This window comes from Lolium rigidum, chromosome 1, assembly GCF_022539505.1.
Source record: "Lolium rigidum isolate FL_2022 chromosome 1, APGP_CSIRO_Lrig_0.1, whole genome shotgun sequence".
In the NCBI taxonomy this organism is placed as follows: domain Eukaryota; kingdom Viridiplantae; phylum Streptophyta; class Magnoliopsida; order Poales; family Poaceae; genus Lolium; species Lolium rigidum.
The window spans coordinates 225341818-225352525 of record NC_061508.1 but is presented as its reverse complement, the minus strand read 5'-3'; positions in this window follow the sequence as shown (position 1 = coordinate 225352525).

The following is a 10708-nucleotide window of genomic DNA, read 5'->3' as shown; positions in this document are numbered from 1 at the left end:
AATTGCGAAAAAAATTGTGGATGCACTTGAGGATGTAATCAACACTTTTTACATGAATATCAAAGTTTACTCAAAACTATTTGGTCGTTTATTTTTTAAAATAAATAATCAACTCACTAATTTTATTTTATGTATAGGGTGTAATGAACCTATTTTCTGACATAAATTTTCCATCCAAAATTTTGCTTCATGTGTCTTCACATAAAGTAATCATATTTTTTTCATAACTTGTGGAGGTAAAGTTATTTTCTTATGTTTTGCAGATAGTGGTAAGATTTTTTTACTAATTGTTGGTGTTTCTTATGAAATGAGTCTATTATAGCCTAGTACATCCACAAAAATCATAATTTTTGCATGATTAATTTTTTTTATGAATTTTAAAGCATTCTAAAAAAATAACATAAATTAAAGCAGTGATATTTTGAGCCCACCTGTCATTTTGCTGTCAACTATGCTAATATGTTGATTAGATAATAGGCTGGTGGAACTTGTAATAGGTTAGATCAATAAATGGTGAAATGTGGAAAAAAAAACTATCAAACTAGTGATTTATGCAAAAGAGGGATGAAAAATTGGTGGAATGTGTAATTCCCTCTGATATTCATAGACAACAAGTACAAACGAATCGTATACGATCACATGTTCATACTCACACTGTATTTACCAAAAGTTAGAGTTGTGCACACACCCAACACACATTTACAGAAATGTCAACAGCAATAAAAAAAAACATCGTATACACTCACTCATTGTCTACTAGAGACTAAATACCGAAGTCAGGAAACTTCAAGGTTGACAAAATAAACTCATTGAGGAGACATCAGTAACCTATAAGTGGAAAAAACAATGTGCCCCCACCCCCTCCCCGGCGAACTTTTTTGAAGCAACTATATGCGAACATAAAACGCCAAGCAATTATATACCAGCAATAACCTCTAACTTAAATTTAATTGTATAGTTTTCGTCTTAGCAATTAAACATTATTTTTGTTTTTCTTGTCATGTACATGTATAAATCCTTGAGCAAAGACGCTCCTATTCACTTTGAAGTGTCTACGGCCCAATCGACTCATCAATAGTTACTTTGTGGTCGATATTGATAATCATTTAAACAGATGTTCTCATATTATTTGTAGGTGCGCGGGTGTCTTATTCTATTTAGATTAAATGGTTCTTAGAGCTGATTTAGCAATAGTTATTGCCTAAGAAATAGAAAAACTCGTGTACTTGTTTTCCGTTTAAAATGCTGATACTTTCAAGCAAAGCAAGAGGAACCCCGTAAGCAAGAAAACAAAGGAAAACCCATAAGCCACAAAAGTCAAGTACTGCTAGTACTCCGTACAGGTATTGTTATTTCCCTTGGAACTTGGCACCGGCCCGGTACCCGAGTACCAAGTACTTTTCCCTGCTGTCTAAAATAAAGTAAAGCACCGCGCTCTTTTCTAGAGTAGCAAAAAGAAAAGCGATACTATTTACATCATTCCATGGACCAGGTCCATGGCGGCGACAGCAGCATTAATCACCGCTGCAGGAGACCTGCCTCCATTCTGTACCGCGCGAAACGGTCGTGTCCTCTGGCGCGGCGGGGGGAAGCGCCTGGCTGGACCCGGCGTTCCAGGACGCGGCCGCGCACCGACGAGGCGACGACGACTAGTACAGTAGTAGAGGCAGAGCCCGAGGGCAAGGACACCAGGTGGGCGGTGCACGAGGTCCACGGCGGAAGGTTCGTGGGGTTGCTGCTCGCGGCCCCGCAAAATGGCGTGGCACGAATCCACGCGGGCCACCGCCGTGCGCACGTCCTTCATTTGGACTCTACAGTAAAGGCAGGCTTGATTTTCGGCAGTGGGGGACGGCGAGGGATTTGTTTTGCCGGGCCCACCGTCATCGATCGCTGTCTGTCTGTGGCTTTTTTTGTTTGTTTGAGAAACGGTGGCTTTGTGCTGGCTAGACGCTCGCCGCTACATGGAAACGGTAGCCCATGATATACACTGCCCCTCCGGGCGTCCATACAAACATGCTAGAGATTTTTCTAAATTCTAATGATGCACGTAGATACTCTTTAGTGCATAGAGATATATAAATTTAGATAAATTTGCAACGTTCTTTTTATAGACAGAGTTAGTGTGTGCAACGTTCTTTTTATAGCCCTGAACAATGATTGTAATCGGGATCTTGTTTTTTACGAATGAATGAGATACCTTAACCTTAAAAAAAGAGTGGACTTGATTTTTTTTTAGCCCGAGCTACGTCTAACTCGATTTTCTGAAAAATTGGAAAAAACAACATTTTAAAGGTTTCCAACAAAAAAAAAGAAATGATTAGACAATGTTGTATTCTATCGATGTGCAGAAATCGAGATCCAGATGCCTTATATTCAGGGCTACGTACATAAATAATAACGACATCTATCGGATTTTGAAATCTTGCACTATCCGCTACTATAGATGTTCGATATTGTCACAACAACGAATAATGTGTTTCGAGTTGAAACTTTGCATGTTGGTAGAACACAACATTGTCTACATACGGATTCGATTTTAGAATTTAAAACTTTAAAATGATGTTTTAGATTATTTTTTAAAAAAACAGGCTATATATAGTTCGGGCTACATTTGTGGTTTCCGCTGCAGCATCTCACTACCTCACTATGAAATACTTCCTCCTTTCCTTGTTATAACGTGTTTTGGCAAGCTAAATTAGCTTGCTAAAACTCTAATAAAAGGAGTACTTCATATGTTAGGCTACATCGAAATGACAAAGGTACATATCTAAGAATAGTGAATAGTGCATATTTTAAAACTATTAAATTTGTCAGATTTTTTCACTTTTGTATGTAGCATAGAATACAGTGAGATTTTCCACGCTTCTAGTATATATCAAGAACTATTTCAAGATATTTTTCAAAACTTTTTAAAGCTTCCAAATATTCTTTTTATTTTTTAAAAATAAAGGCCTCCCATGTGTTCTCTCCGTTCAAAATTACCTCATGTTCTAGGTATTGTCAAAGTCAAAAATTGTAATGTTTGATCAAATATCTAAAAAAATATCAACATCTACAATAGTAAATCTATTGTATTGGAATTGTCATAGAGTATATTTTCAAATTATATGCATTTGATATTATAAATGTTGATAATTTTTTATATTCTTGGCCAACCTTTACAAATTTGGACTTTAACTAAACTCAAAGCGCAAGGTAATTGTGAATGGAGGGAGTAGCTCGGTAGCCAAAGGGTAAGGTAATTATGCCAGGAGAAAATACTAGTAAGTTAGTAATAGTGGCGGTGGCATGGAGTACATCGTTGGAACTTTGGTTGTCTCCGATTCCACGAATATGTATGGCGTGGACTTGAAGTGCAATCGAATATACTGATAGTGTCTTCAGCATGCTAGTTTGCCAGACAAAAAGTGGATGTATCTCATATTTTACAAACCCTTTGTATCTAGGGTTCCGTGTCACACGTAGATTGCACGTCTGATGTATTTTCCTCCATGTTTTTTACACTGCGGTAGAATATGAAACTACGCCAATTTACCTGGGCGTCAGTGGCTGCTAAAGGGAGTACACTTTTCTCTCGCGGTCTTGCCGGAATACAATGCTCATGATGGACGCGCACATTAGTTGCCATCATCTTAAATTTTATCCCTTTCGGTTCCACTTCTTTTTTATTGGACCGTTGATGATGAAGCTATGCATTGCCCGGCACATGGGCATGTGATGGTGAGCGATAGTGCTGCATGATTAGGGATAGTCATCAGCAACCCATGAGCTAATTGAATGTGATGGTGCGAAATGGTACGATCTTTGCCACATGTTTATTCAAGCAACACAATGCTGCTAGCTAGACGACCTACTTCTCCTTTTTCGCGGCGCGCATGCATTGTTAATTGTCGGATAACAGCAAATGGTCTAGCTTGAACATTGAACTCATGGTTCCATCTGTCACAAGAACTATATGGAATTAGAAGAAACACTTCGTGTTGCTGCCGGAAAATATGAAATTGCGGATGATAACCGATAAGGCCTCGTTCGGTTATCCCATTCCCCGAGAGGATTGGCCGGGTTTCACGGGAATCAACCCGGCGGGGATGAAATCTCGGTCCAACCAACTTTCCGCGTTCGGTTATACCCGGCCGGGTTCAATCCCTGGCCGAAAACCCGTCGAATCTGTCAATTCCACGGGGGTTAAAAACATCGTGCCTCCACCCGTGGATGAAATCCCCAGATGCGATAGCTGGGCGGCGACCTTGATCTACGCTGTCTCCGACGAAGCCCCCGTCGGCGACATCTGCCGCCCTGGTGCCTAGACTCCTGCATCGACCGGTCCCGCAGCAGCCCGTCCCTCCCCTGCATCCGGCTGCGGCCCGCTCTGCGAAGCTAGAACGTGATTGGCATTCGGTTCACGCAGTCGCCGGCGTGCTCCGCGTTCCCATGGTTGTCGTCCACACCGAGCTCAGCCATGTTGTCCATGATAATCTCCATCGTTCACTTGCTCACCCAGCCGAAGCAATCGACCCGCGTCGGCCAGAACCGCCGCCGCCGTCTTCATCTTCTCCGTCTCCGACCCTGGCCGCGGCCGCATCGTGAGGGACGCTCGGCTATCGCTGGTGGTGTTGGCGCTTTCCCGGAAAGGCGCTAGGCTGGTGACGGAGCGGTGGAGGAGGAGGGCAAGTGCTCAGCGATCTGGTCATGGCGATAAATCGGCGAGAGTGCCTGGTCGAGCCAGCTTTCCTACCAACCGAACGACAAGAACAGGCAGTGTTTTAATATACCTGCAGGGATTTGGGTGGAGAGAGGGGGTTCACCCAATTACACGGCGGTTTAATTTCACCAGTGGATTACTTCCACTGAAACCGAACGAGGCCTAAGGGGTGTGAAGCATTAGTGGGAAACCTGGGTGTTGGACTTCTTAAAAGAGATTAAAATCAGTTTCCATGTCATATTGAGATTATGTAGAGTTTGGGAATATATATGCATTTTTAAAATCGCATCAAGTAAAATTAAATAGTCCATCGTTGTTCCTTCCCTTTCCCCTTTTTCCAATTGAGCCATCTTTCTTTTATATTCTTTCTAAAAAAAGAAAATGTATTGGTATCTATCAATCGATGCACGCGGCCAAAAGAATATGAGAAAAGGGGCCCGTACTTGAAGCAAACCCACTACAAGCTATGGGCAAAAAACCCTACGGAGCGTCTCTAGAGTAAGCAGTTAGAGCATCTTTAGCCGCGTCCCCCAAAGCGTCCTCCAAAGCAATTTGGGGCGCAACGGACCAAAAAACCGTTCCAGCCGCGTTTTCCAAACCGAATTTTGTCCAGCGCGCTCCGATACAGTGCTCGGCACCCCGAGTCCGTCCCCGTCCCACAGGGGATGCTCCGGGCAAGCCAGACACAACGAAAAGCGAGGCGAACCGACGCGGACCCGACGCGTCAGCGGCTCGGAAGTCTAAATTCCCGTCGCCTACCTTTGGTCAAGCGACATTAATGGCGTCCCTGTTTTCCCAGGCGACGCAGAGACGCGTCTCGTCGTGCATAGCCGCGTGGCCGTCGGCGCCAGCGTTATTGCGTGCAACCACCCCACTGCCGACGATGTACATTAAGACGCCGTGCAGTTCGTCCCAATTTCTCACCGCTCCCAAACCTTCTCGTCGCCGCCTCCCCCTCGCAGATCTTCTCCTCGCCGCTCCAAAAATGTCGAGCTCCTCCTCCCGCAAGATCATCGCCGCGAACGGCTTCGGCCGCGGCAGCTGATACGTCTCCGACGTATCGATAATTTCTTATGTTCCATGCCACATTATTGATGATATCTACATGTTTTATGCATACTTTATGTCATATTTATGCATTTTCCGGCACTAACCTATTAACGAGATGCCGAAGAGCCGATTCTTTGTTTCTGCCGTTTTTGGTTTCGTAAATCCTAGTAAGGAAATATTCTCGGAATTGGACGAAATCAACGCCCAGGGGCCTATTTTTTCACGAAGCTTCCAGAAGAACGAAGGACTTACGAAGTGGGGCCACGAGGTGGCCAGACACCAGGGCGGCGCGGCCCAAGCCCTGGCCGCGCGACCCTGTTGTGTGGGCCCCTCGTGACGCCCCTTTACATGCCCTTCCGCCTACATATAGTCTTCATCGCGAAACCCCCAGTACCGAGAGCCACGATACGGAAAACCTTCTAGAGACGCCGCCGCCGCCAATCCCATCTCGGGGGATTAAGGAGATCGCCTCCGGCACCCTGCCGGAGAGGGGAATCATCTCCCGGAGGACTCTTCACCGCCATGGTCGCCTCCGGAGTGATGAGTGAGTAGTTCACCCCTGGACTATGGGTCCATAGCAGTAGCTAGATGGTCGTCTTCTCCTTATGTGCTTCATTGTCGGATCTTGTGAGCTGTCTAACATGATCAAGATCATCTATCTGTAATGCTATATGTTGTGTTTGTTGGGATCCGATGGATAGAGAATACTATGTTATGTTGCTTATCAATCTATTACCTATGTGTTGTTTATGATCTTGCATGCTCTCCGTTATTAGTAGAGGCTCTGGCCAAGTTTTTACTCTTAACTCCAAGAGGGAGTATTTATGCTCGATAGTGGGTTCATGCCTCCATTAAATGCGGGACGATGTGACGGAAAGTTCTAAGGTTGTGGATGTGCTTGTTGCCACTAGGGATAAAATATTGATGCTATGTCCGAGGATGTAGTTATTGATTATATTACGCACCATACTTAATGCAATTGTACGTTGTTTGCAACTTAATACTGGAAGGGGTTCGGATGATAACCTCGAAGGTGGACTTTTTAGGCATAGATGCATGCTTGGATAGCGGTCTATGTACTTTGTCGTAATGCCCAATTAAATCTCACTATACTCATCATATCATGTATGTGCATGGTCATGCCCTCTCTATTTGTCAATTGCCCAACTGTAATTTGTTCACCCAACATGCTATTTATCTTATGGGAGAGACACCTCTAGTGAACTGTGGACCCCGGTCCATTCTTTTACATCGAATACAATCTACTTGCAATACTTGTTCTCATCGTTTTCACGCAAACAATCATCATCCACACTATACATCTAATCCTTTGTTACAGCAAGCCGGTGAGATTGACAACCTCATTGTTTCGTTGGGGCAAAGTACTTTGGTTGTGTTGTGCAGGTTCCACGTTGGCGCCAGAATCCCTAGTGTTGCGCCGCACTACATCCCGCCGCCATCAACCTTCAACGTGCTTCTTGGCTCCTACTGGTTCGATAACCTTGGTTTCTTACTGAGGGAAAACTTGCTGCTGCGCGCATCACACCTTCCTCTTGGGGTTCCCAACGGACGTGTCATCTACGCGCATCAAGACTGTTTTCTGGCGCCGTTGTCGGGGAGATCAAGACACGCTGCAAGGGAGTCTCCACAATCCAATCTCTTTACTTTGTTTTTGTCTTGCTTTATTTTATTTACTACTTTGTTTGCTGCATTATATCAAAACACAAAAAAATTAGTTGCTAGCTTTACTTTATTTACTGTCTTGTGTTGGACATAATTACTTTAGAAGCAACATTACTAGGATCTTAATCTCATCGTTAGAACACCTAGATTAGTTGAAGATGTGTACCTGAGATGGCAAACGATTACCAACCATGACCCCGTGCCTGCTGGTTGCAGGAATGGTGAGAAGGTTGTCGAAGAAGATGACCGAGGACAGCAGCTTCGTTGGGTGGAGATGATCTGGACGCCATCGGCACAGTCCTCGTGGTGGCCGGCGGTGGTACTCGGTCTTCTGATCCCCTTAGCCCACGTTTTTGGATCGGGTTGTTGGCAGTTTTGGGGTCCTTGACCCGTACGTGTCTCTCTCTGACGTGAGAGAATAAACCTCCACTTTATATAGGTGTAGGGCTAGGGGCCAGGGACCGAAACCAGTTGGTTACCTTGGATGCCTCCGATCAAGGCATGTACGTGAGGGGAGGACTTTGTCTCCCTGTTTTTCCTCACAGTTTGTTATCCTGTGATCAATTCCAACATTCTCCCCCTTGATCGAAAGGTTAACAAACATCATAAGCCCACTCTCAATAGAAATAACGTACCAAAATAAAGTGTTACGATGACCAATGAAATGTCATAGAACCTCTTTACCTATAGTACATCATTCTATATCAAAATGGAAAACATATTACTTTACGGGAGTTGGTTTATTTGACGGTCCTTATTTCCAGGATCAAAAGGCTTTCCATCAACCCATGCTGGCAACATAATCATAAAATGGGTGATAGGCCTTCGATTAAATGGATCCATACAAAACATATTGATATGCTTAACATTAATAGGTTGATCCTGGATTCTATCTTTCACAACACAAAACGTATTGTCTATGGTTTTGGCAACACCATTTGACTTGTTGTTACTCGCATAGAAGACTGCGTGTCATAATGCAGTCAGTGGTTAAAATATTGTCTACCACTTTAATTTTGGGAATAAAACTTCTTTGACATATAACCTGCCCAATAGCCTCATAACATGCCACTTAATAGTTTGCATCATTACTGATGCCATCAATATTAAATTTGGAGCTTTTCCACGGTATAACTCCACATGCGAAGGTGAGGATTTAACATGACGTGGAAACCTTAATGTCCACACACCTCGCAAAAACAATGTCTAAATAACCCACGATATCGAGGTTAGTAAACATCTTATTAATAAGCATGTAAAATTTGCTATCTTGCATGTATCGCAAGACCTCATGGCGGCTTTTCCAGCGGTCCATTGCTTGGACTTATTATATCTTTGCCAATTATCCCAATCATAAATAGGGCGTGTTCATACTTGAAAACACATGTTGCTTTGACGAGATGAAGCATAAGGAACCGACATTATCTGATCAGTTTAAATGGTTCCTTGAACATTTAAATGTCCACCTTTATCGCCCTTAACCTTAGCAGCAGGTGAGATAGAGTACTAGTGCATAATATATTTCATTCGTACTCCATCAACGTGTATGTCAACATAATAGAACATATACTCCTTTTGGATTATACTTATATCTTAGCGAACCTCACAATCAAAATATGAGGCATTACCAAGATCCTTCGTATCATAATTAGAAGATCGAAATCTCTTGGATAGCCAGTAAGATTCAGTCTACATAATAGTGAAGCTTACTCCCCCTCGTTTTGAGGTACTATTGTAGCAAGATTTCCACAGAGTCACATTTAGTTTTGTAGAGCCATATACGGCCTACCATTATTTAACTCATTCAGAAAACACTATTAAGCTCCATACTCTTCATCATGCATGGAAAATGTCACCAAGATAAATGTTCACACACATTATTTATCACACGAAAATCCTTGAGGTTCAACACAAGTATTGCATTAGAGATTGCATAATTCTCGATCTAACTGATGCGTATGAACAAGGATCTCATAAAAATTCTCCTTACGATTCATGTTCATAAGCTCCAGTTCTCCGTGATCACTTTATATGGAGGACATGGCTCCAAAAACTTGATAAAGCTTCATTTCGTTCTAAACCACAACACCGTTGGGAAGAAGGTGGAAAAGAACATAATGAAATGTAGCACATGATTATAAGTGACGTTGGTCAGCATTATAATCATGAGCCACATTGTACCGACAAACTTGCCACTTTAGTGAAGCAAGACAAATGATCATAAATGACGTCGGTCAGAAATATAATCATAAGCCACATGCTACACCATAACCGACATTAGAATGGCAAATTTGCCACTTTATCATTCATGTGTGTTACATAATGTTCATAAGGGAGTAAGTACACGTTAACATGTTTAAAGGAGTTAGCACATTAGTGTGATTTTCATTCGCCCTCCAAATAAGACTTCTCGTTGGTTCCATCTTATTCGAGAGAACAAACACGTTCATCATTTTAGTGCAAAAAAGTGAATGACATATCCCATATTAAATGAGACAATCCATCCCCCCTCGAAATGTGTTATACTTGACCACAATTTCGACGAGTTCTCATTATTCAATTCTCTTGCATCTTAATTGTGCTATAGCACACATTAGTAATCAAAAGATTAAACACTAAGAAAAAATTGTGATGATACTAATCAAAACAAGTCCATTTGTTGTTCTAATCCGTATCACCGTTGGGCTGAAAACGGAAAAGAACCTTGTCATTCATCAAGAAATGGGACATGACAATAATCAACGTTGGTCAGAATAGTGTCACATACCATATCATATGGTCCTAATTAAAATCTCTAATCAAAACTTCTCGTTGGTTCCATTTTGACTAGAGAAACTTAAAATAACATAATGACCGATAAAATCGTTTTGCTAAATTAATAGCCAACATTAACATAAATGATCAACATAATGCCTTCCATTGCGTTATTAGACACGGATGCATAACACATCACGACTCATTATGTGATCAAAACTATGGCACCGCAACCTCCATAACATTAATCATGCGTGCCAAAGTATAAAATACGATACATTTTAGACATTCATGTCAACATTGATAACAAAAATGGCATTTCACTGGGTAAACATTACAATGACATTCGCGGTGAAAATGAAATTAATATTACCCATCAAGATTTCCAAATGGAATTTGGACATTAAATTACATCATGGTTCACCAAAAATTGGTAAACATTGAACGACAAATAAATGACAACCAAGAGGGACCATGGTATCAAATATCACTAAAATTCTCTAAATAAAAATCCTTCCT